Below are 25,607 nucleotides of genomic sequence, written 5' to 3'. Positions count from 1 at the left end.
CTCTGGTAAAGCATATGAATTCCTTCTCAGAATATTTTTAAATGCATAAAATAAAATGCATAGGACCACAAGCAAATCAATTATATTAAAATATAGTTACCATAATAAAAAAACCCACATTATTGGACCCCATGTTAAAAACCTCTGGTCTAGTCCAATCTCATTTTACATATTAAGAGACTGAGGCCTAGAAGAATCGGTTTATCCAAGTACACATAAGTAGTAAATTCAAAGTCATATCTTCTGATTCTGTGGCCAGTTATCTTATCTTACCTACCCCAAGACCTGCTAATTTCCCAGGCTACATGTAACATTTTCAAGAGCATAAGTACCTCATTCCCTTTTTTGTTTGGTGATTAAATTTTTCTTATCAGTTCAGGAAATCACCAGGAAAAAGAACATTGGAACCTTGTAATGAATCACCAAGGGTTTGTGTTATTGTATAATATTCCAACTAAAAGTCTCCTAAAGTCAATTTTTCTTTCCCTGGATAAGCTTACTCCCAATAAGAGAAAATATTGCTTCTAATTTATCAAGGATTTCATAAGGGTACTATTTGGGTTCACTGTGGATAAATTGTTCTGGAGTGACAGTACAGGGGGCTGAAGTACATGAAAGGCTGGCTTTAAACCCAATGATCTTTTGACCCTCTCAGGCCCATCCCATTGGCACCCTGGATCTATGGATAGAGTCAGAAGAATTTAGAAGTCATTTAATCCAATCCATTCTCTACACCAAAAGGGGAACTGAGACTGGAAGAGTTGAAATGACTTGCCCAATATCACGGAGCTAATTACTGGTTGAGAGGGAAATAGAATAATACTCTTTCTCCTACAAGTCAGCTATTTTCTGATAGGAAAAACAGACAATCAAGATTCAGCTAAATTACAACAGTCAGTATTACACAGAGCAGCTTTGGAAGGCAATTCACACACAGCACCTCTTTATAACAAACTTGGAGAGTTAAATGCTACAGATATTATCATCCTCATTTTAAAAAGGGGAAACTGAGACTCAGAGAGGTTAAGTTATTTTTCCATGGCCACACAACTATTAAGCGGGAGAGGTGGGTTTGAAACTCTATTTGTCCTAACCCCAAGTCTGGCACTCACTTACACATAATTGGATTCGATTAAATGACTTCTAAATTCTTCTGACTCTATCTATCCATAGATCCAATCTTAACTTGGTATTTTTTTTTGAAAATAATATTTTATTTTCCCCCAATTACATATAAAAGACATTTTTAACATTTTTAAGAGGTCTGAGTTCCCAATTTTATTTTCCCCCTCTCCTTCCCCCTTCCACAAGATGGTAAGTAATCTAATATAGGTTATACATACACAATTTTGTAAAATATTTCTATATTAGTCATTTCGTGGAAGAAAACTAGAAAAGAAAGGAGAGAAAGAAAGAAGAAAAGGAAAGGAAAGACAGAAAATGCAGGAAGGAAATAGAAAAAGAAAGAAGAAAAAAGGAGGAAAGAAAAAAAATGAGTATGCTTTGGTCTGCATTTAGATGCCATCAGTTTTTTCTCTGGAGGTAGATATCATTTTTCATCATGAGTCCTTTGGAATTGCCTTGTCAGGGGTGGGGAACCTGCAAACCTCAAGGGCACATGTGGCCCTCTAGGTCCTCAAGTGTGGCCCTTTGACTGGATCTAAACTTCACAGAACAAATCCCCTTAACAAAAGGATTTGTTGGGTAAAACTTGGACTCAATCAAAAGGTTGCATGTAAGGACCTAGAGGGACACGTGTCCTCAAGACTGCAGGTTCTCTACCTCTGTCATTGTATTGCTGAGAATAGCTAAGTCATTCAGTTATTCATCATATGATATTGCTGTTACTGTGTACAATATTTTCCTGGTTCTGCTCACTTCACTCTATATCAGTTCATGTAAGTTTTTTCAGATTTTTCTGAAATCATCTTGCTTGTCATTTCTTATAGCATTATAATATTCCATTACAATCATATATCACAACTTGTTCAGCCATTCCCCAATTGGTGTGTATCTCTTCAATTTTTAGTTCTTAACCATCACAAAAAGAACTGCTATAAATATTTTTGTATAAATAGGTTTCCTGTCTTTTAAAAATCTCTTTGGGACACAGTTAACTTAGTATTTAAAGACGGACAAAATCTTCCTGCATATGTCCAGTCTTACTTCATAGTCTTCCCCTTCATGAGCTCTTTTCCTATCAGATGTCATTGGTGCTCTTCGAGATCAAAGGACAAGCGACACTGGGTAACTAGCTGTTCCTGGCATAGGACATGCCAATATGGCCTGTTTCATTCATTATAGTGGCAATCCCTCATGCCCAGAATGTCTCTTTGCTTCTCACCTAAGAGGATGCCTTGCTCCCTTCAGGGGCCACCTCCTATATAGGTTTTTCCTGATTCCCCTCAGTTATTAGAATTATTTCCTTCCTGAAATTACCTCAAATGGGGTATTTACTTATTTTGTCCATATTGTAACCCCCAAGTCAATTATAAGCTCCTTGACATGCCTAATCAATGTGTGCTGAACTGCATCAAACTGACGGAAAGCAATAATAACTGGGGGGGGGGAGAGTGTAAACGGACAATTTTCTTAAGGGAAATTTATTTCATTAACTAATATAATCATTTTCTAAAAACATCCCAATAAAGCAATCTTAATTCGGTATTTTAAGGATCCATCATTTTATTATGTGAGCAATACACCTCTACATCTTAGTAGTCCTCTTGAGCTTCTGTGGTCAAAAGAAAAAAAAGGTTTTCTTCACTTGATGACGGACTTTCCAGGGATAGGTTTCCCTGAACTCACTCCGACCTAAGAAGCCTTTCCAACTTTGATATTGTAATGGGAATGTAAATTTTAAGTCTTCCCTGTCCCTAGGCTAGAGTGCACCTGGAGCCTGGGGTGGGAGGCTTGTTTTTCAGTAGATACTTCTTGATTGGCCAATGAGTCAATAAGGTTGTTACATTCTCTGAGCCAGGAGAAGGCTATATATGCCCTGATGTGTAGCTTTGGTTTGGGGCTCACTTTGATAAGTGTTCTGTGATTTGATCTGGATTCTGGGAAGCCGTTGTCCAGAGCCCCCTGGCTTTGAAAAACCCAGATGTTGAAACCCAGATGTTGTTTGGTATGGATGTAATGGTTGGACAGTTTGGAAATCTGTCTACTTGATCTGTTTCTCTGACTTGATAATTCTGTCTGTGTATTCTGAAGTTTGGGGTGCTGACCTTTTTCCCCTGAACTAGGTAAACGATACATGTTTGACTGATTAAAGTAAGCTTGTTAACCCATTTTGAGTTGCTTTCCTTTATCAAAGCAGATCCAAGAACCTGTGTTGGCAGCCACCCTGGGGACACCGGGGTGTTTGCTGCTACAGATATATATTTAGCACTTCCAGCTAAATGACCTAAAAGAATGCAGGAACTAAAAGGATCCACCACTGTGATCATCTTGCTTTTTAATTTAAAAGTCCTTTAGGAGCTCCATATTTTCTACTGAATAAATGTAAACTCTAATCTGATCTTCAAGGTTCTCCATAATCTACCTCTCCAGTCTTCTCTCATACTTCTATCTTATTTACATTCTGGCCAAATTGAACCACTCAAAGTTTCCCGTTCTTGCCTTGCTTTCTCTTGTCTCCATACCTTTCTTTATGATGTTCCTCTATGTCTAGAATGTATGACCTACTCATTTCCACTGAAGTCTATTTTCTTCTCAAGGTCCAACTACAGCATCACCTTGTCTATGGGTGTTCTTTGACCCCTTAGATCTTTCCCTCCTGTTATTTCTCATCTTACCATGCTCCCCCCCTTCGTATCTTTGTTACTTACCTGTAGCATGCCTTCCTTGTACCTAGTAAATACTTTATAAGGCAGCTAGGTGGCACAGTGGATAGACCACTGGGCTTGGAATCAGGAAGACTGATCTTCATGAGTTCAAATTTGGCTTCAGATACTTACTAGCTGTGTAACCCTGGGCAAGTCACTTAACCTTGTGCCTCATCTGTAAAATGAGCTGGAGAAGGAAACAACAAACCACTCCAATATCTCTGCCAAGAAATCCCCAAATGGGGTCATGAAGAGTAGGAAAAGACTGAAATGACACAGCAACAAAAGTGCTTTGTTAGTGTCTGCTGGATAATAAAACCTGTAAGTTGAAGGAATTAGGTGAATAATTCATATAAACACCTTGACGTAGAATAATCTGCATTACCACATGAAGTAAATTTATCAACTGAATACATATTAAATTAAATGCCTTCTCTGTGCCAGGGCACTATAAGACATAAGCAATACAGAAGTAAAGACGACATTTTCCCCACTGTCAAGAATCTTACAATCTTTACGCATTTTGACCTCTTTTTACAGGTGTTGATACTGTTGTTGACCCTCTTTGCTAGACTCTCTTCTCTCTAGGATTTTGGGACACCTCTACCTCCTGGTTCCCTGTTACCCATCAGATTGCTCCTTCCCCGTCCCCTTCACTGGATCCTCCTCCGGATCACATTGTAGGTGTCCTACAAACAGAGCTGTCCTCTGTTCCTTTCTCTTCTCCCTCTAGGCAATCTCATCAGCTACTATGGATTTAATTATTATCTCTATGCTCAAATATACTTATTCTGCCCTAAACTCTTTGCTGATCTCCAGTCTGACATCTCAAACTGGATGTCTAGTAAACATCTTAAGCTCACCATGGCCAAAACAGAACTCATCTTTCCCCCTAAATCCTCTCCATTTCCTGCTTCCCTATGGCTGCTGAGGGCATCACCCCCCCCCCCATCCTACAGGCTCACAAGCTGGTCGGCATCCTCTGCTCCTCCCCATCTTTCATTCCCCATGTCTAACCCATTGCCAAGGTCTGTCTAACCTCTGCAGTATCTCCTGAATACCCTTCACACTGCCAACGATGGTACAGGCCCTCATCACCCCATGCTTGCACTATTTCAATGGCCTGCTGGTGGCTCTGCCCATCTCAAATCTCTCCCTACTACAGTCCATCTTCTAGTCAGCTACCAAAGTGATTTTTCCATAGGTCAAAAAACTCAATAATTCCAGTGGCTCCAAATCACCTCTAGAATCAAGTGCAAAAATTTCTGTCTGGCATTCAAAGCCTTTCATAACCTGGACCCATTCCCTACCCTTCCAGTCTTCTTGCACCTCATCACTCACACCTTGTATTCTTTGATCCATTGCTGGTCTACAAACAAGACACTCTGTCTCCAGAATTTGAGCACTTTCTCTAGCTGTCCCCCATGCCTGCAATTAATCTCTCACCTTCTATAAGAAGCCCTTCCCAAACTTTTTTAATTCCAGGAGAATGATCATAAATCTTCCTTCTGTGATTTTTTATTTATTGGGAGCTTGTTGAGGGTAGAGACTGCCTTTTGCCTATATCCCAGGACATCTGAAGGCAGTTGGTAGAAGACAGTATTAATGATATGAAGGATCAAAACTGGACCTTTCAGTCACATCAAAATACATTTTGTTCTGGGCTGTACACTGTACTCCTCAGCCCTCATCACCAGTTCATAAAAAGCTTGTCACTAGCCATCAGGTAGACAGATAAAGGAGTGTGGATTGTGCTATGTAACATATTCCTCATTTTTGAAAAACCACCTCTTCTTTCTACATTCTCTCTTGGTTATCTCAACAGCTTTTATGGATTTAATTAGCATCTCTATGCAAGTGACTTTCAGATAGATATGTATATACACAGGTATATACATGTATATTTACACACATATGTATATATGTATTCATGTGTGTATATATCTCCAACCCTAATCTCACTAACTCTTATTCTATATCACCAAATGCCCATGGGACATTTCCAACAGACAAATTGAATAGGACCCCATTATCTTTTCTGCCAATACTCTCTCAAGCCTAACTTCTCTATTCCTGTTGGAAGTATAATTCAAATCATCCAGTTTTACAGTGTAGTAGTTAAACTTGTGTAATAGTAATGTAATTTAAAGATCCCCCTGTATTGGCTTGGTTTTTGGTTTGATTGTATTAAAACCTAGAGCTTGTGAATCCCACTTGTGGGATGGACTTGTTGACGTGAAAAGAGAGGGCTGAACTGGGAGGAGCTGATGACGTAAATTTAAAGAGACACAAGAGAGAGGCAGAAGAACTTTTTGGAAGCAGCACCTTGGAGGCAGAGAGAGACTGAGAGGATTGCTAAGGGACACTTTGAATTGCCCTGGACACTTTTGAGACCTGCCCCCAGAGCTGCCAAGGACTGAGGAGATATGGCTGTTTTGCTGGTATTTTGTCTGTTTTGATGTTGTTTTGCCAGATTTGTCCACTGGTGAAGGACAGTGCTGTTGTTGCAGAGGCCTTGGAACCTTGCTGTTGGTTCAGAAGCCCTGGAGAAGGATTTTCTTGTTGTATGTTTACAGAAATCCTGGAAGAGGGTTTTGCTAATGTTTTCAGGGGTCCTAGGACTGTTCTGCAGACAGAGAATGAATTAATGAAGAGACTGGCAACGTATCTTGTGGCCTTGCTAAACTTTGTCTCCCCAAGAACAAAGATTGCTGAGAACTTGCCTTGTGTCAAGATGAAGAAAAGACCTCCATTTGGGTATTAAGTGCTGTGCTTAAGCTTGTTGTAACTCTGGGGTAGATTTGATTGTGATCCAGGGGTGGGGAACTTTTGACCTTTTTGTGTTCTGTAACTGAACAAGTGAATGTACTTTACTTATGATTGGAAACTAATCTCCATTTGAGAAAAGGGGCTTTGTGATGGACTAAATTGAATGTACAGCCTAGGGGTGGAGTAGTATTTAGAACAGGGGCTTTGTGATTGATTAAATGAATGTAAGGTCCTGGGGTGGGGTAGTACTTGATTAAATTACACTAAGTAAATACTGTATTTTGAATTTTGTCATATTTTGATCTTCTCTGTTCTTAATTTGTCACTGAATAAAATGGAGAGCATCTATGCTGGTATTTTGAACCTTGGGAAGTTGCCTTTGCTTGGCATTACATTATGGCATAGTTGGCAAGGAGTACGAACTCCCAGGTCCAGTAAGTTGCCAAAGCTTAGATTCTACCTCCATGTCTTTCCCATCTGTTCCCTTTTCTCCATGAGCTGTGTGACACTGGACAAGGTTAATTCACTGTTTGCCTCAGTTTCCTCAGCTGTAAAATGGAGGTAATAATAGCACCTATTTGCAATGCTTTCCACAGTTCCTGTCACATAGTAGGTGCTATACAAATGTTCATTGCCTTCTCCACCCCTAAGTCATGACTTTATCACTTCTTACTACTTGATATTTGGTCTCCCTTTCCCCAAGGGCTCGCCTTTCCAATCCATCCTCCACAAAGCTGGAAAATAGATATTCCTCAAGCAGAGGGCTTTTTTTTGTCATATTCAGTATCACTCCTCTGGTGAAGAGAAGAGGAAAGAGACAGAGAAATCTTTCCTCTGAGTAATATCCTCTCAGAATCTGCTGGAGCTGTTCCACCAGTAGACTGGCTTGCCATTGGTTTACTGTTTATCTAACCTTTACAGGGCCTGACTGATTCTCTTCAATCACCACAAGGCATCAATTTCCTGTGTAGCATCATCTGCTTTCACTCAAGCCACATCTAGTTTATACCTTTGATTGATTGATGCTATAACTCAATCAGACAGTTAAGGGAAGTTGAACACTTCAGGCTCAAGCCTATCAGCTGTGCAATGCATGGAGATGGGAGGTAGTGTGTGAGAACAGCTAGCAGTAGCCAGAACAGAGTAGAGGAGCCAAGTGCAAGTCTGGAAAGGTAGAAAAGGGTCATGACAGATCTGCAGATGCCAAAGGACTTCATACTTGTTCATGGAGGTGACAGTGAGTCACCAGAGTTTGAATATGGGTGGGGATGGGATGACATGGTCAGACTTATGCTTTAGAACTGGCCAAATTGTTTATGGAGTCAGAATTTTTTTTTTTGCCTTTTGGAGGGCAATTGGGGTTAAGTAACTTGCCCAAGGTTACACGGCTAATTGTGTGTGTGTGTGTGTGTGTGTGTGTGTGTGTGTGTGTGTGTGTGTGTGTTCAGTGTCTGAGGCCAGAACTGAACTTGGGTCCTCCTGACTCTGAGGCCAGTGCTTTACTCACTGCACCACCTAGCTGCCCCCCATCAGAAATATTTTTGAGGTTTGTTTTCAGGGACTAAAACAAGCTGGTGATAGAAAAAAAAATTCTGGGACACACAAAGGTTTTACTAATCTTTGAAAAACAGTATTTTTCCCCAAGTATATTCTATAACCTTAACAACTCCCTTAAAGGAACTGTTGTATGGTGGTCTCAAGACAATCTTATAACACAATGCAAGACCCCTAAAAGTACATCCAGTGACATTTTTTTTTTACCATATCTATTACCAGTAGTTCCAACATGGACACAACTGATATAGTAATGCCCATGTCTACTTACATCAAGTGTTATTTCTCTTTAGTAAGTCAAATGACACCACTTATTACTTTTACCTCAAGTATCTAACACAACTATTGTCAATCAATAAAAATTAATAAGTGCCTACTAGAATTAAGAGGAGTTGGGAAAGGCTTCCTGTACACAGATTTTAGATGGAACTTGAAGGAAGCCAGGGAATCCAAGAGGCCCTTTACCCTACAATTAGTTCTAGATCAGGGGTGGGGAACCTGAGGCCTCAAGGTTATATGTGACCTAGTTCCTCAGGTGTGGCCTTTTGATCACGTCCAAGTTTTACCGAACAAATCCTTTTATTAAGGGAATTTTTTTCTATGAAGTTCGGATTCAAAGAACCACACTTGAGGACCTAGGGAGCCACATATGGCCTCAAGGCTGCAAGTTTCCCAACCCAGTCCTACACCTACTCTCAGAACTAAGGTCAACACTGGTACTACTTTGAGGACCATTTCTACTGAAACCTTTACTGTTATAGCTATATATATAACTCCATTAACTATACCTGCCTTTCTAACAGTGTCTTCCAGTGTTTTCTCTTGCTTGGTTTCTACCACCATCTTTGCTTCCACAGCAGCAACCACCACTGGTACATCCAATGAGACTGAGTCTACAATTACTCTTAACACTCTTCATTCCACGCCTATTATAACCATCACATCTAGGACCACAGTGATGACCCTAAATGCTGACTCAGGTCCTTTGGTTAAGAACTCAGTTGTCAATATTACTATTCTTTTTACCTCAGAATTTTCCCCTCCCAGAACTACTGCCGCCCATTTTAGCAGCACATCCAGAATAAGCTCTACTCCAAGTTTCTACGTACCACCACTGGACAGGACATAGGGGAATCTTCCAGGTTCACTTCCTTCATGAAACCCGCTATCACATCTGAAGCTGCATCAATAGCCCATACATATTCTTCTGCTGACATTGGCACAATGGGTACTAATTGCTAGGGGACTATAATGATGCTCTGAATTAAGTCCTGCTGACTTTACAACTGGACCAGACACAGAAGTACCCACCACCTTTAATACCATATAAAAAATACACACGATCTATTGACATTGATACCACATCTACTAGTTCTGTTTTTACTAGTAGTAACACTAACATGAAGACCTCAGTATTGCCTATAGATCTTTACTCCAGCATTTGTTAATAATTCATCAACGATGTCCCCCAGTACATTGCAGCTTTCACCTAAATCACAAATGCTTTGCTGCCCCCACTACCATTTTGATGTTAACTGGTAACACTACTGTTAACACTATTACTTCTAGGACAGTTTATACTGAAACCTCCCCCACTATAGCTGACTACACAATGCTGGCAACTGCACTGTACTAGATACTGTAAGATCTTCTGGATTGTTTCCACCACTATTTGCAACCATAACAGCTGCTACAGTTAAATCAAACAACATTGAGATTACCGCCACTCCTATCACTCCAATGTCTAATAGTGGTAGGAGGGACACAGCTAGAACGTAATGACCACAGCTGTTAGCTCCAGAGGCAGCTACCGTGTTTCCCCGATAATAAGACCTATCCCGAAGATAAGCCCTCCCCTTACTGTGTAAGATTCCTCTAAAATAAGCCCTCCCCTGAAAATAAGCCCTATTGAGATTGCTACTGTAGTGAAGGTGATCCCCTGTGCTACACGCTATATTACAGTACCCTCTGTATGCACCTCCCCCCCCCCGTGAAACACACGCCGCGCTCCAAGCTGCAGCAGTGAGCGCGTCATCCTGTTCTTTATTGAATTCATTATTGAATAAAGGTACATTTTTTGGTTCACATTTACCTGTTAATTAAAATTGCTGTCAATGTTCATTAAAATAAGCCCTCCCCTGAAAATAAGCCCTCTGGTGTTTTTCTGTCCAAAAAAAAAATAAGACAGTGTCTTATTATCGGGGAAACACGGTAGGGTGTTACAGCTGATGCAGCGTTGGGCCAGGAGTCAGGTTCAAATCTAGAATCAGACACTAGCTGCATAAGTCACTTAAATTTGTTTGCCTCAGTTTCCTTGACTGTAAAATGAGAATATTAGCACCTACTTCCCAGGGTTTTGTGATTAAAGATTACAAAGTGTTTACTACAGTGCCTGGCACATAGCAAGTGCTAGAAAAATGTTAGCTTCATGACTGAAATAACTACATTTAGGCTAGACCTGATTGGACCAGCCACCTCAGCTCCCACCACCGCACTTGTCCCATCAAAACCACTACAGCTTACTCATCACTATTACTCCCACTGATGTTAAAAGCCACACCCTGGCATGGTTTATAGAACAATTCCCACTCAGATATGGATTTGATTCCATATTCTTTCTTCATTATTTTTACTTGTGGTCTCATGGTATCACTGAAGACCTTGGGATCAAAACTACATGTAGTGTAGATACAGAGCTTAGGATGTACAAAATGCTTCTTCCCATTTGCTTGGTAGTTTCCACAAGGTTGTAGCTCACAAATTATTTGGAATGCTCTAGTTCAGATCATCATGGTTCCTTTAAAATTGTTTTAAGTATTTGACTTAGTGAGAAACCATATCAAGGGCATAAATTGACTAAATAAGAATGTACAATGGAAAAGATCAACGTATTTCAAATCAGGATCTGGATTTAAACCTAGCTTGGGTGATCTTGGCCAAGTCACTCATAATTTGCACTTCAGTTTCTCATCTGTGATAAGAGGTCCCTTCCAGATCTAATTTTCATGACATTCATTGTAATTGGTTTCCTTGCCCTAACAGAAGAGAGAAATCAATTGCTCCGCTCACCATGACCGTAAGAGCTATTAAAAAAATCTTTTCTAAAAAAAAAAAAAAAAAACTTTTAATTTTTAAAGAGCTAGTGCTATGACTAGCCATTAGATGGCACCTGAAAACCAGAGAAATGTAAAACAGGTACTTCTTAGTAGAGTGGAATGAACCCAGGATATAGAGTATTGTCACTGATCTACCCACATATACTCGGGCTGACTAACCCTTACCAGGGCCTATTACCCACTTGTCCTGGACCCTTTGTCACTGTCTTCTGTTGGGGCCAACCCCAGTTAACTCCTTGAAAGCTGGAAGGATGACTGTTGAGCTCTATGCTCTAATATAGCATCATATTAAATATGGGGAGGGAAGAGTCAAGATTGTCCCTTGACAATTGTGTACACACATAATGTAGCAGTGAATTGTGCTTAGAATTTTTCTAGCAGCTAGGTTGTCAACTGAACCCTTACTTTCCTCTTTCCTGCCCCATCTCCCCATAACTAAACAAATACTATTTTTAAACTGAAAATTTATTAAGTTTTTGAGTAGAAGTGAATTCTAAACTAGAGGTAAAAGATGAGTCCCGGAGAAGGTGGCTAAGGAAGGGTCTGCTCCTGGATAAAGAATGCAGAACCCCTTCCTCAGGGCATGGCCCTAGCAAAACTACAAACTATTTGCCTGTCAATGGTTTCTAAGTTCACTGGCACCAAGAACTCATTTTAGTCCTTTCTGAACACGTGTTCCCCTCTTTAACAAGGAAGGATGTGAGGGTAAGAAGCCCATTATCTCAAATACCACTTAAAGCTATTTTAGGAGACAATGAAATCCATCATTGTTCACATTTTGCTTGTGGTCTCTTGGTATAACAGAAAACATAACACAGGTGTGGAGCTCAGGATACACAAAGTATTTATTTCATCCCATTTATGTTTTGTAGTTTCCCCAAGACTGTAGCTCAAATTGTTTGGTACCCCACCCCCACACACACCTTCTGCCTCTCCATGAACAAAGGGATAATGCCTGAAACTATGACCCCCCCCTATCACTCCACCCCCTAGCCTACAGGTCTCTTATCACCTCATCTCCCCACCCAAGGCACCTGTTACTCTTTAAGAACCCCTAATTTCTCCTGGCTAGGGGGCATTCTTCTTAATTGGAGTATGTCCCCCTTAAGTAGAGTAGTGCCTTTCCCTTAACCCCCTCTACCCTGGGGGGCTGCCACCTCCCTTTAAACTGGGGTTTCCCTTAGGTGAAGTCTCCCTTAAATGGCAGGTGAATCTTCTTGGTGTGTTGTGTTACATCCAATAAAAGCCTTTACTTGATCTGGAGACCACCTGAGCAAATTTCTTCATTTCTTTGTAAAAACTTCCCTTTCTTAAAAACAGCTTACAATTTATCCTCTTAAAAGGAGTAAGCACTAAGTTTTTATGGAGTAAATCAGTTGGAAACTTTAAATACTGGAATTTGTCAAAACAAGTTGGTATGAAATGTCTTAAGTATCACAAATCCCTGAAGTGCCACAAAACCAAAATTCTTTATCATCAAAAATTCTAAATACCACCCTCCTCTAGTCAAAAAGGTTTTTCCAATGGGGAAGAGAATGAGTTTTTGTAAGCCAAAACTCTATACAATTAGATTATCACAAAGCTAAACAGGTTTTAAAAAATTTACTAATATCTTTTCTTCCCTTTATATCACTAGAAGAAAATAATTACCTTTTTGGCTTGGCACTTAAAAAAAAAGATTTGAAACCTCCTGTATTTCCTCTTTTTAAATGACACATGGTGACAATTCCCAGCTCTGAATAACCTTTTCCTCTGGACTGATGTAAACCACAGACTCTGGCACTAATACAAAAGTTACCAAGCTTAGAGACTTGGAGTTCCCTCTCTTTTACCTTTGAGACTTACCAGATTTATGAAGAGCTGCTCTAAAAACACTTGATCCTCACGATAACCCTGGCATAGGTGCTACCATAAATTTTGAGGAAACGAGTAATTTGCCTAGCAAAAAAGCTATCAATTGCCTGATAATTTTAACAGATTTTCTTCTGACATCCTGTGAATGTAATGACGCACCATTCCACCAGAAACCCAATTCAACAAACCTTAGCCTTATGGTTCTAGACTCTAGAACCCAAAGTGCAAAGTCCATGTCTGACTTTGTGATCCCATGGACCGTAACACACCAGGTCCTTCTATTCTTCACTATGGTTTCTATGGCACTATTGTCTCACCCTTTCTCCTTTAGCCTTTCCCAACATCAGTCTTTTCCAGTGAGCCCAGTCTTCTCACTGCATAGCTAAAGCATTTAAACTTCAGTGTTTGTCCTTCCAATGAGTAGCCTAGTACAGGGGTTGGGAAGTGGGAAGCTGTTACTCCATCAGACATTGTCTTTAGATGGGAGAAAGCTCAGGGAAGGGAGTCTGAGACAGCAACAACTGTCTTTTTTTTTTTTTGGGGGGGGGGAGTCCTCCAAAAGTGGAGGCAGCATCAAGAGCTCTAGACTTAGCATCCCAACACTGAGTTTCAAACCCAAGTTCTATTATTTACTCCTTTTATCCCCCCAGGCAAACCACCTCTCTGAATTCTCCATTTTCTATCTGTTAAAAACACCATCACCACAGCATAGGACTAGATGACTTCTGTGGTCTCTCGACTCTGAATCTATTGATTCTTTAGAGGGATATAATAGGACACGTGATTTAATTCGCTCTCCCTTCCAATGGGAGTGTATCAACAATGCAGTATTCACAATGCCTATGGCAACTATAAATATGCAGATATGATTATCAATCACAAAATATACCAGCCTCTCTACATGGGGAATAAAGCTAAAACATTTATCAAAATACCAGAAAAACGAGTCCCAAAACCAGAAAGTCAAAGCCATCACAGTAGTTATGAAGTTGGCACATGTAGTTAATGTAGTAAACACCCAGATTCTCAAGCTTTCAAAACAGAACAGGTCAGGCAAAGTTCCTCCTCACCCCACTCCTGGCAACTGCTCAGCGTCCATGAAGCTTGCATGCTGTCTCTGTTCACCTTAAAACACAGAAGAGGGGACTCTGGCTCCTCTCAGACATAACAGACTGACGACGGTTGCCGTGGGTCATGTGACAAACATGAGTACACAGTGGCAACCCACCCAGTAGGTTACATGACTGGCACAAAAGTGACTAGAAGGTGGGTTAAGTGGCACAAAGCACTTGTTACACCCTCTCCATTTTTCATAGGACGCCCAAAATTCTTTGGCTGGCTGTATGTTGTGCAGGCCTGAATTAAGGTTACCTTGCTTGACAGCCAGGGCTCAATCAAGCAAGAAGCAGGTATTAGCAAAAGAGTGAAGATAAGACCAAAGCCTTTGCCGTTGCCCTCTGCAGTTCAAGGAGTGACCTTGTCAAAGTCTATTCCGTGCCGTCTCTCCGGGTGGTGGTTGGTGTCGTGTTTGTCTAGGGTTGTTTTTCATGGAGATACTTCCCTGGGGTCATAGGTCACAGGAATTTAAAATCATAAACACCCCAACTGTTGTATTGTAGGCCCCTATCAGGGTCTGCCATTGGGAAAACTTCCCACCTTCTGGGATGTGTCCTTGTTGGATTCAGAAGTCATGCCCGTGCAATCCTACAAACACAAAACACTCCATTAGAAAACACGAAGGAGGAATAGAGGCAGTATCCATTTGGAAACTGGCCACAATTTTTAAAATTTTGAACTTAAATACACGGACAAACGCATTTCCACATACACAGCACAACATAAAAATGATTCACTATTAAACCAGGAATTGACATTTCACTTTGATTTCAAAGCTTTTTAAAATGCTTCCCTTAGGTTATTTTTCCTCTGTGCAACCTTTATAATTTTCCCCTTCCATCCCCACCCCATCCTATAGATGGCTACCATTAAACACAAATGTATATACACACACACATCCACACACATACATGTATGTACACACAATGTGTCACATCTTTCTCTGGAAGCAGATGACCCATTCATTCGTAGGTCCTTTGTAGTTGATTTGAGTATTTATAATACTCAAAATGACTTGGTCCTCAAAGTTGTTCTTAAAATAATACTATTAACACATATATTTTCTTGTTCTCTTCATGTCTGTTCACTACATAATTACACTGTTTTCAGTCCAAAAATTAGATTATAAGCTATCACGTAATTGTTGCATGTATAATTCTATTTTTCAGGCTCCTTAAAAGCATCAATGTGATCACCAGTGGCACATGGATACACATTTATCTCGAGCATTGTGAGCACGAGCCTAGAATTCTCAGTGCACAAACACTGTCACAGTATTTCCACAAGCTGTCTTGCATGGTTTGTTTAGGGCACTGCAGTACTAATGGTATTATCTCTCAACCCAATGAGGAGCCATAGGTGCCAGGGAAGTGGGTGGGCAGGCAAAGCTGCTTGTGCTAAACTGTACAATTCATCCATCAGTAATACATTAATGTGCAAAGCATTTTTGATTATGGGTAAATGTAATAACTATCCTCTGGGCTCCAAGCTGTAAGTGAGCTGAACAACATGGAAACAGAGCTACAGAAAGAGTTTCAGTGAGTGGAAAAACTGGTGCAAGACTGGTAGAAACTAAAAGACAAGTAATACTGGCACAAATTTCTTATTTAAAAAAGCTTCACATAATGGTCAAACCCAATTTTTGGCAAAAAATGTGGCAGAAAATTTTTGTTGATTATGCAGTGAAACACAGTTATTTCATGCAACTCTATCCAGGTTTTCTAACAGCTCATTTTTTTTTTGCCTTTTTTGGAGGGGCAGTTGGGGTTAAGTGACTTGCCCAAGGTCACATGGTCAGTATTAAGCGTCTGAGGCCAGATTTGAACTAGGGTCCTCCAGACTCCAGGGCCAGTGCTCTATTCACTGTGCCACCTAGCCGTCCCAGAGCTCATTTGTTATTGCAGTAGGAATCTATCCTCATCATATACCACGATTTCTTTCCCCCATTCCCAATTGACTGGCATCCCTGCCATTTCTACTTCTGTTCCACCACACACAAAAAAAACCCTGCTATAGTTTAGAACACAGGTTCTTTTCCCTTTACCCCTCATCATCTTTGGAAATACATATTAGTAGTCTACTACTAGTATTGCTGCGTCAAAGGGGATAGGTAGTTTAGTAACTGGGCAAAATTCCAGATTGCCCTCCAAAAATCAGTGGATCACTTCATCACCATTCACTGCGTTAGCTTCCCAAACTTTTTTCCACATTCCCAACATTTGTTGCTTTCCCTTTCAATCGTTTTAGCCAAGCTGTGCATTTCTTTATGCACATCAATGCAGATTTAGAGCACTTTACATGACTATAAATTGTTTTCATTTCTTCTGAAAATTGCCAGTTCATATGCTTTGAACTATTATCTTCTGGGGAAGGATTCCTGTTTATACATCTCACAATGTTCTTTATATACTTGAAAAACCTATATCCGAGAAACTAAAAATTCTCCACCCCCATTTTCTACTTTCTTGCCTACATTTTTCTTTATGTAAAAACTTCTTAATTCATCAAATTTATCCATTTTATACCACAAATTCTCTAATTCATAAACTGTTTAGCTATCCAATATCAATCAAATAGGTAATATGTTCCAATCTAATTTTCTTCTATTTTTCCCCCTTTGTATCTAGGAAGGTCATGTATTTTTTTGAGCTTATCTTGGTAAATGGTATGAGACATGGACCTATGACCAATTTCTGCCAGACAGCTTTCTAAATAGTCTTTTTTACCAAATAATTCTTATCCCCCAAAATAAAGCCTTTCCACTTGTCAAATATAAGACTATTAGAATCATTTGCTGCTATGTATCTTTAGTGTTCCACTGATCCACATATTTCTTAGCATATTATCAGATAATTTTGATTAGTGCCTTGTATTTTGAGATCTAATACTGCTAAACCACCTTAATTTTTATTGTATTGTCACCTAAAAAGGATGCATCTAATAATTCAGTATTTAACTATAAAATTATACCCTAATAATATCATTTTGTAAAGATACCATGAACTGCTGAGAAAAAGATGGATACCTTTATTCACATTCAGCTTCTGAGATTCTACTCGTCTCCTTGACTTTATCTTTTTTAGTTTCTGGTTAGATTTATTGTCCTAAGAATTTAGATGCTATACCATTTGGTACAAAAATTGGTTTAATATCAATACCTTCATTGGTTTTCCTGTTTCTTTTAAGTACATTTTAGCCCCTGACTTTTTTTTTTGCATTAGTTGAAGCAAAATTCTACTCTAGCTCTTTATTTTAACTATGTATCTCATTAAATGTGTTCCTTGTAAACATTCTGATTTTTAATCAATTTTGCGAGGCATTTCCATTTAATGGGCGAGTTCATCTCATCCACATTTAAAGTTATAATTGCTATTCCCCTCCATTTTATTTCTCACCATTAGACTTCAAGCCTTATCCCTACATCCCACCTCACCAGTTTACTTCTAATACCACCACCTCAATCTACACCCTCTAAAAATTCTTCCCTCATCCTTTTCCCCTTACCCTCCACCAATGCCTTACTCTGCCCACTCTAATCCTCCCATCCCCTTGCCCTCTATAAATTTAGAGGACATCCTTCTAGATGATAGTCTGTCTTTAACCCGGTTCTGATGAGAAGCCCTAAGGGTCTGGCACTACCAGCCTCCATTCCCACCTGCTTTGTCGCCAGTTCTTTTCATGCCTCATTTATGCAAGTGTTCCTTATTACCTCTCCCTAGCTATTTTTATCTTTTAGAATCAACCCATCATATATAACTCACACCTTTCTTTCCAACTTTGTGGGGTACGGAGACCCTAACCCAAATGGACTACTACTCAGAGACCTCTCAAAGTGAAGATAGATTTATTAGAATCTCACGAGAAGCGGGCGGTCCAGTCTCCAGGACAGCACCAAGAGAGAGGCCACCATACAGAAGCTAAAGCTGGGTTAAATAAGCAAGGGTTACAAACGCTAACATAATTATTACTAATGAGGCTCTAATCTTGTTGGATATTATAATACATGAGGTTTATTACACAGGTGCAGTAACAACCTTAGAACACGTGGATCCCTTTTCAGTCTACCCTTGATACACTTCTTATCTGGACTTGAGGATCTCAAGGCTACTGTCTATTCCTTGATGGTCAAATCCACCTGCTGCTGCCAGCTCCTTCCTGCAGTTTCTAAAAAAACAGAACACCTAACTCTTTTATGGCAAGCTGGGTGAAGGGGGGGGCGCTGACTAGAATAGGGCAGCTATATAGAAAGATTCTTATAAGTTTCAAAATCACATAATTTCTATCTAAAAAAAAATAGAAACCTAGGCCCAAGGACCCTACTTACTATAACAGTCTCTGAGAAACCACAGTGTATCTTTCCCATACACAACTTCCCAAGGAATGAGTCTGTTAATAGCACAGCTAACATTTTCACATTCAAATAAACTGACCTCATTGGGTCCCTTATACTGGGTCTATAATGTTTACCTTGATTCTTCACAATCTTAGACATCCAATTTTCCCTCCCTTGATTCCGCTGGATCTCAGATGTCCAATTTTCCCTCAAGTTCTGGTCTTTTCTCACAAATGGCAAGTCTTTTAAGTTTAACTGTCCGTTTTTCCTCCATCAAGGTTTACATTCATTTTTGCTTTGCAAATTATTTTTGACTGCAAACCCAGCTCTTTTTGCTCTTTGGAAGATGCCCCAATCCGTCTTCCAATGTAGATAAAAGCTGCTAGGTCTTGGCATTGTCCTCATCAAATATTGCAGAACTACAGTTTTTTTTTTTCATGTTGCTTGTAGTAGCTGAGTTTTCATCTTGGGATCTCTTTCAAGGGGGCCAGAAAAACATTCTTAAATCCAACAGCATTCCCTGACAACATCAAATGGAGAAAAATTACTCCCCTGAAGTTCCACCTCACACCCTGCCGATTGGCCAGAGATTACAAAGGGTTGAAGTCAATGTAGAAGGGGTTGTGAGAAGACGGGCACAGTTAAGACTGATGGGGAGATGGGAAATGTGTGAATTTGTCCCATCTGATGTATCACGCAAATAACTAACCTAATGGTCTGACCTAGCGATCCCACTGTTCAACACATTTTCAGTATCAAGGATATGAAGAACCCACGTATCAAAGTTGTTTTGTGTCCCTTAGCAAAGGGCTACCCCTTGGCTCAAACCTTCTGTATATCCTCCCTACCCAGCTTACTACACCTTGGTCCAGCACCAGCACACACGTACCTTTCAGTTCCCAGCTGCCTCTCTCCCAACCCCTTATTAGAGAATGCCAGCACCTGAAACAGATATGTTGAAACATACACTACCTATTTCTACCACATATCAGTGCTCTTTTCTTCAAGACTTTTGGTTGCTATTTACAATTATTCTTGAATATTGTTGCTACTGTATACAACATTCTCCTGGTTTTTCTCACTCCTCTTTGCATTGTTTTGTGCCAAGTCTTCCCCCGTTTTCTAAAACCAACTTGCTTGTATTTTCTTGCAGTATAGTAATATTTCAATCACATCACAGCTTAGTCATTCCAATTGATGGGCATATCCCTACAATTTCCAATTCTTTATCACCACAAAAAAGCTTCTTTAAATATTTTAACTTAGACCATTTAGGTCTTTTCCTTCTCCCTTCTCCTCCCCATGACCTTGGGAAACAGACCAATAGTGAGTGGTACTGCAGGGTTAAGGAGTAAAGTTTTATTGGGGCATAATTCCAAATTGTTCTCCAAAATGGTTGCATCAGTTCACAATTCTACTAGTAGTGTATATCAGTGTCCCAATTTTTCCACATACCCTCCAGCATGACATTTATACAAATATGCTAAGTATAAGATAGCATCTTGAGTTGTTTAAATTTGCTTCTCTCATCAATGATTTAGAGTATTTTTTTCATGATTATATATAGCTTTGATTTCTTTCAACTGCCTACTCATATCCATAGACCATTTAGCAGCTGGGGAAACAAACTCATTCTTATAAACTTAACCAATCTACATTTACAATGCAAAGCTTTTATCCAAGAAACTGACTATAAAATTCCTGATGTTCTGCTTTCCTTCTAATCTTGACTTAAAATGTACCTATAATCAAGATTATTCATTTTGCATCTTATGATGCTGTTTATTCTTAAATTTTCATCCATAAATCTGATAGGTAGCATGTTTCATATCCTTCCAACTTACTTGTATCTCCCTTTATGTTTAGGTCATGTACTCATTTCAACCTTATCTTGGCAAACTGTGTCTATACCTAGTTTATGCTATACCTTGTTCTTACCAGATCATGAGTTGTTATCCCCAAACCTTAAACCTTAGATACAAGCTTACCATATTTGTTTTCTATTGCATGCCATATATCCACTCTACTCCATTGCTCTACCATTCTAGTTTAGCCAACACTAAATAGTTTTGATAATGACTACTTTGTAATATAGTACTTGCTGGACCTTCCTTTTACATTACTTCGTTTTATATACTTGACCTTCCAAATGAATTATTTTTTTTAGCTCAAAATAACCTTTCATAATTTAACTGAGATGGCACTGAATAAGATTAGATCAGGTAGAATTGTCCTGATATAGCACTGGTCTACCCATAAATAGTATTTCTCCATGTATTTAAATCTGAATATCCATAGAAAATATTGTAATTAGGTTCACATAGTTCCTAGGATCCTAATTTAAGCAAGTTTACCAGGGATACTCCCAGACAATCTTCTTTGTAGGGCTTTGCTTATAATACACAGAAATGCCGATTTGTGGTGTTTTAACGTCCTGTTGCTTTACAGTGGTTAACAGCATACCAGCTAATTAAGAGTTCATCACACCTGCCAAAAGATGTTCTACTTATTACTCATTCCTATTTTTTCCTCCCAATTTCTCTTTTAATAAAGCTTCTAGCTTACCCTATTACAAATATGGCTCACTGATGCTTTAGGTAGAGGCTTATTAAAAAAAATTCATTTATATACATATGCTTTCCAGTGTTTTCATGTTCTCTGTATCTATTGAGAATTCTTTTGGTCACTGATAGAATTAAACACATTAAACTTTCCTTGTTAAAGCAGTCCTGTATCTCTGGTAGTAATCCCACTTAGTTCTAATATGACTTTATTTTCCCCTAAAGATTGCTGTAGTCTCCCATCATATTTTATGTAGAATTTTTGTATCACTTAATAAAATTGGTCTGTTATTTTCTATTTATACTAGCACCATATTTGTTTTATAAATGGAGTTCAAGAGGACTCCCATCTATTCCAAGTAATTTTACTCAACCTGAGAATTAATTGACCTTTCAATTTATCTGCCCCCATTGCTTTTTTTCCTCAAAAAAGCTTTTATGGCCTATTCTATTTCTTTAATAGGTTCTTAAAACTTGCATAACCATTGAAAAATAACCATTAAAATTTTATCTTTATTAGTGGTATATCCACCCCCTTTTCATTCTCATATTTTTAAATATCTTATTTAACCAATGTTTTATTTTGTTTTTCCCCCATAAAAATCAACTCCTAGCTGTCTTAATTCTATGGCTCTTACCAAATTTTACTAATCTCACCTTTAGTTTTCAGGATACCCACTTTGGTGTTTTAATTGGGATTTTTTTCTAGTTCTAAAAATTTCACATCCAGTTCATAGATTTGCTGTTTATTGATAAGAATTTCCCAATCATTGCTTTTGCCACATCCTATAACCTGTCATGCCATCTCATCATTCTCTTCAATAAAATTTGTTTGTGATTTCTTTGACCCTTTCATTCTTTAATATTTACTTTGTTTCCAATTACTCTTAAAGCTATGTTTCCTGTATTCATTTACGAGTGGTTTTTTTTTTTTTTTTAACAATGTAGTTTCCCTGCTTATGTTTTGATTAAATACAGTTAACTTTTAACTGTCCAAGATCAGGATTGCTATTCCTGCTTTTTTCCCCTTTAAGTGTCAGCTGAAGCCGACTCCAGCCTTTACACTTTTACTCTATATACCTCCCATTTAAAAATGTTTCTAGTTTTATTTCTTAGTACTACCTCTCTAATCTGCAAACCCTTCTGTGAGTCCCTCCCTTATCCTATCCCCATTCCCCATTTCTAAGTTAATGAAACTTTTATACCCAACTAGATATATCTTTAACCCAGTTCTAATGAGATTAAGGTTCCTATACTCTCTACCCTCCTCCCTTCACACTGTAAAGTTCTTCCATTCATTCCATTTGTGAGAATTTGTTCCATTTTACCTTTCCCTACCCAAATTTTTTAATCACCTCAATCACAATCAATTTACACCCAATCCCTCTATATAAATTATCCTAACAATGATTAAGTTACAAATGTCATTTTCCCATTGAAGAAAATAAAACTTTACTAAGTATCTTGTGATTTGCCTCTCATTTACCTCTTTCTGATTCTCACAAAGTCGGATTTTCTGTTCAACATCTGGCTTTCTCCTCAAGAAAAGTCTGAAAATCCCTTAATTCATTAAAGGACCGAAGATACACTTTTGCTGCATCTTCCTTCTTGAAGGTAAGATTAGGTTTGCATCCTCCGTGTTTTTAGGGACACAATCCCAGACCAAGTTTCTTGAGAATACGGCTACTTTTTCATAAAAGCTGTTTTCTTCAAGAGGTCTCCAAAAGTAAAACAGGTCCTGGGAAGAAGATTACAAAAGTTCAAAAAAATTCCCTGTACCTGTGGACACTGCCATACATCCCTTCATTACCATTCACACATTTTCAGAATCCTTCCATTCTCACTTGTGACTTGGGTATCCTTGTTCTGTGGATGGGCCCTAAGTTCCACAAAGTCTGTAAATACTAAATGACTTGACTTACTAGATAGCTTACATTAATACAAACAATTACTCAGGGTTGAGACTTGCAAATTAGATCATCTCATATGATCCTCATAATAACCCTGGGGTAGGTGCTATCATGTCAATTTGATAAGGAAACAAAAGAAACTTGCCTAGTCAAATAGCTATCAAGTGCCTGCCAACTTTAACAGATTTTCTTTTAAGACATCCCATGAATGGAACACCATTCTACCAGAAACCCAATTCAACAAACCTCAGCCTTATTTCAAGCCACACACCAGTTAACAGTTTAGGAGCCTAGGTTCTAGAGTCTATAACCTAAATTAGAAAGCTCATGTCTGACTCTGTGACCCCATGGGCCATAGCACACCTGGCCCTCCTATACTTCACTATTCCCAAACCTAAGCTCATGTTAATGGCTCCTATGATACTATCATCTAACCCTAAACCGTTTTCCTCTAGCCTTAAATCTTTTCCAACATCAGTGTCTTTTCCAGAGAGCCCATTCTTCTCACTTGAGGGCTAGAACATTTAAGCTTCAGTTTGGGAGGTATGAAGTTGTGACTCTGCTATCAGACATCATTCTTAGAAATGGGAGAGGGCTAAGGGAAGGGAGTCTGAGACAGTAACTCGTGTTTTTCCGGGGAAGGGAGAGGGAGTCCTCCAGAAGTGGAGGCAGCATCAAGAGTTCCAGGCTCGACATCCCAACACTGGGTTTCAAATCCAGGTTCTATTATTTATTCCTTTTGTCTCCATATGCAAACCACTCTGAGTTCTCCATTTCCTATCTGTAAAAAAACAAAACAAAACCCCAGCGTTGGACTAGATGGCTTCTGTGGCCCCTTCTGCCCCTGGATCTATAAATTCTTTAGAGGAGATAATCAGACCTGTGATTTAATTCACTCTCTCTCCCCCTGGGAGACAGTTTCCTCACATAGCTCCTATTCTTGAGTCAGCTCTAGAGCTTTTATGGTTTGTCCAAAGCCACACAACCTGTATTTCCCTGAACTTAGACCCCAGAACCTCTCGACTGTGGTTATGTTCTCCAAGCCAGCACAACTAAGGACTTATACCAAGGCCTGCCAATGCACATGCACTCACCATATACGTATGGTCATACACTTATGTTTATAATACGTATACACATGAACATATATGCCAAGATAATTTTAGTTATAAGAATATGGTTTTAGTGTCGCTGGTCAACGATTCCCTTCCTCCAAATGCACGCACAGAGAAGCAAATGGAGATTCTCTGATGTCATCCAAGTAGAGACCAATGCCACTGGCCTCAAAAACAAGAAAAGGCCAGTTCCTTTCTCCCCGTCTTTCAGAAGCAGTAAAAGCTTCTAAGCTGGAAAAAGGCTACTGCCTTTAGAGGCACTCCGTTCTCCAATTTTAAAGGAAAGGTAGGGGCGGGTGCAGGACACCAGGGCAACGAAATGGTGGAATTGTAGGAGAAATAAAAGACAAGGGAAACACGTATCAAAGAACAAATTAAACTTAACACGACACAAACCTCCAAGGAGAGGAAGTAAGACGCGGCCCTAAGGGAGCAGCGGGCCGGGGCCTTCCCCCAGCTGCTCCGGCTTTACCTGTGCCAGGCGCTCCCGCTCCTTACCTTCCGCCGCCCCTGGGCTGGGAAGCGCCCTGGTGCGGCTGCTCGGTCTCCACTCCTGGGTCCCTGGACTGTTGGGCAGCACGAAATTTAAAAACGAATTTGGGGATTGCTTCTCTTCTCCTCCTTCCCGCTGGCGCGCTGCTGCCACCAGTTGCACCGCTATTTATTCTGCCCCTTACGCCCGAGGCAGCGAACTGGGGGCTCGTGCGCCCCCGCCCGCCGGCCCCGCCCCCCCCCCAGGGCCCCCCCCCCCCCCGCCGGCCCCCCCCCCGCCGCAGGGGACCTCCGCCCCCGCCCGCCGCAGGGCTCCGCCCCCGCCCGCCGGCCACACCCCGCCGCAGGGCCACACCCCCGCCCGCCGGCCCCGCCCCCGCCGCAGGGGACCTCCGCCCCCGCCCGCCGCAGGGCTCCGCCCCCGCCCGCCGGCCACACCCCGCCGCAGGGCCACACCCCCGCCCGCCGGCCCCGCCCCCGCCGCAGGGGCCCCCGCCCCCCCCGCCGCAGGGCCACACCCCCGCCCGCCGGGCCACGCCCCCCGCAGGAGCCCCCGCCCCCGCCGCAGGGGCCGCAGGGGCCCTTCTGCCCTCGTGCCTTTACGCTGCACGTGGGGTCTGCGGCAAATGCCCTGATCCCTCGCACGTGTTTTCGGCGCGACCTGTGCCCCAGCTCTGGTTATTTATTTATTGATTGATTTTTTGGCGTGTAAATATCAAGGCGGGGGTGGGAGTGGAAGTGGGTGTGGGGAGTGAGGATGGCGTTGCTTCTAATTAAGAATTCTTGGAAACCGAATTACTTTAAATATACACATACATACACACCCATATCGATATCTATATTTCAATATAATTACAGTCCTCTGTATTTTATGTAGTTAAAATATTCAGAGAAGGTATCTTGATATAAAAAAGAAATTAGGAATTTGTGTGGGGGTATGGGTGTGGTGGGAGCTATAGT

The 25,607-nt window shown here is 40.3% G+C and overlaps 1 long non-coding RNA gene across 1 annotated transcript; it reads right to left on the bottom strand.

Moving 5' to 3' along the window:
• Nucleotides 1–12,093: 12,093 nt before the first annotated feature.
• On the bottom strand, nt 12,094–24,921 carry LOC138173375 (uncharacterized). The gene is made up of 4 exons (XR_011171374.1): nt 24,654–24,921; nt 22,617–22,868; nt 18,704–19,089; nt 12,094–14,824 (listed from the first exon to the last, which is right to left on the bottom strand). It is a non-coding gene; the product is annotated as an uncharacterized lncRNA (long non-coding RNA).
• Between the last annotated feature and the right edge of the window lie 686 nt (nt 24,922–25,607).

The sequence above is a fragment of the Petaurus breviceps genome, unplaced genomic scaffold, assembly GCF_028583685.1.
Source record: "Petaurus breviceps papuanus isolate PSGF00001 unplaced genomic scaffold, PetGlider_PUasm1.0 129, whole genome shotgun sequence".
NCBI classification, from domain to species: domain Eukaryota; kingdom Metazoa; phylum Chordata; class Mammalia; order Diprotodontia; family Petauridae; genus Petaurus; species Petaurus breviceps.
This window is presented reverse-complemented; position numbering and strand designations above follow the sequence as displayed.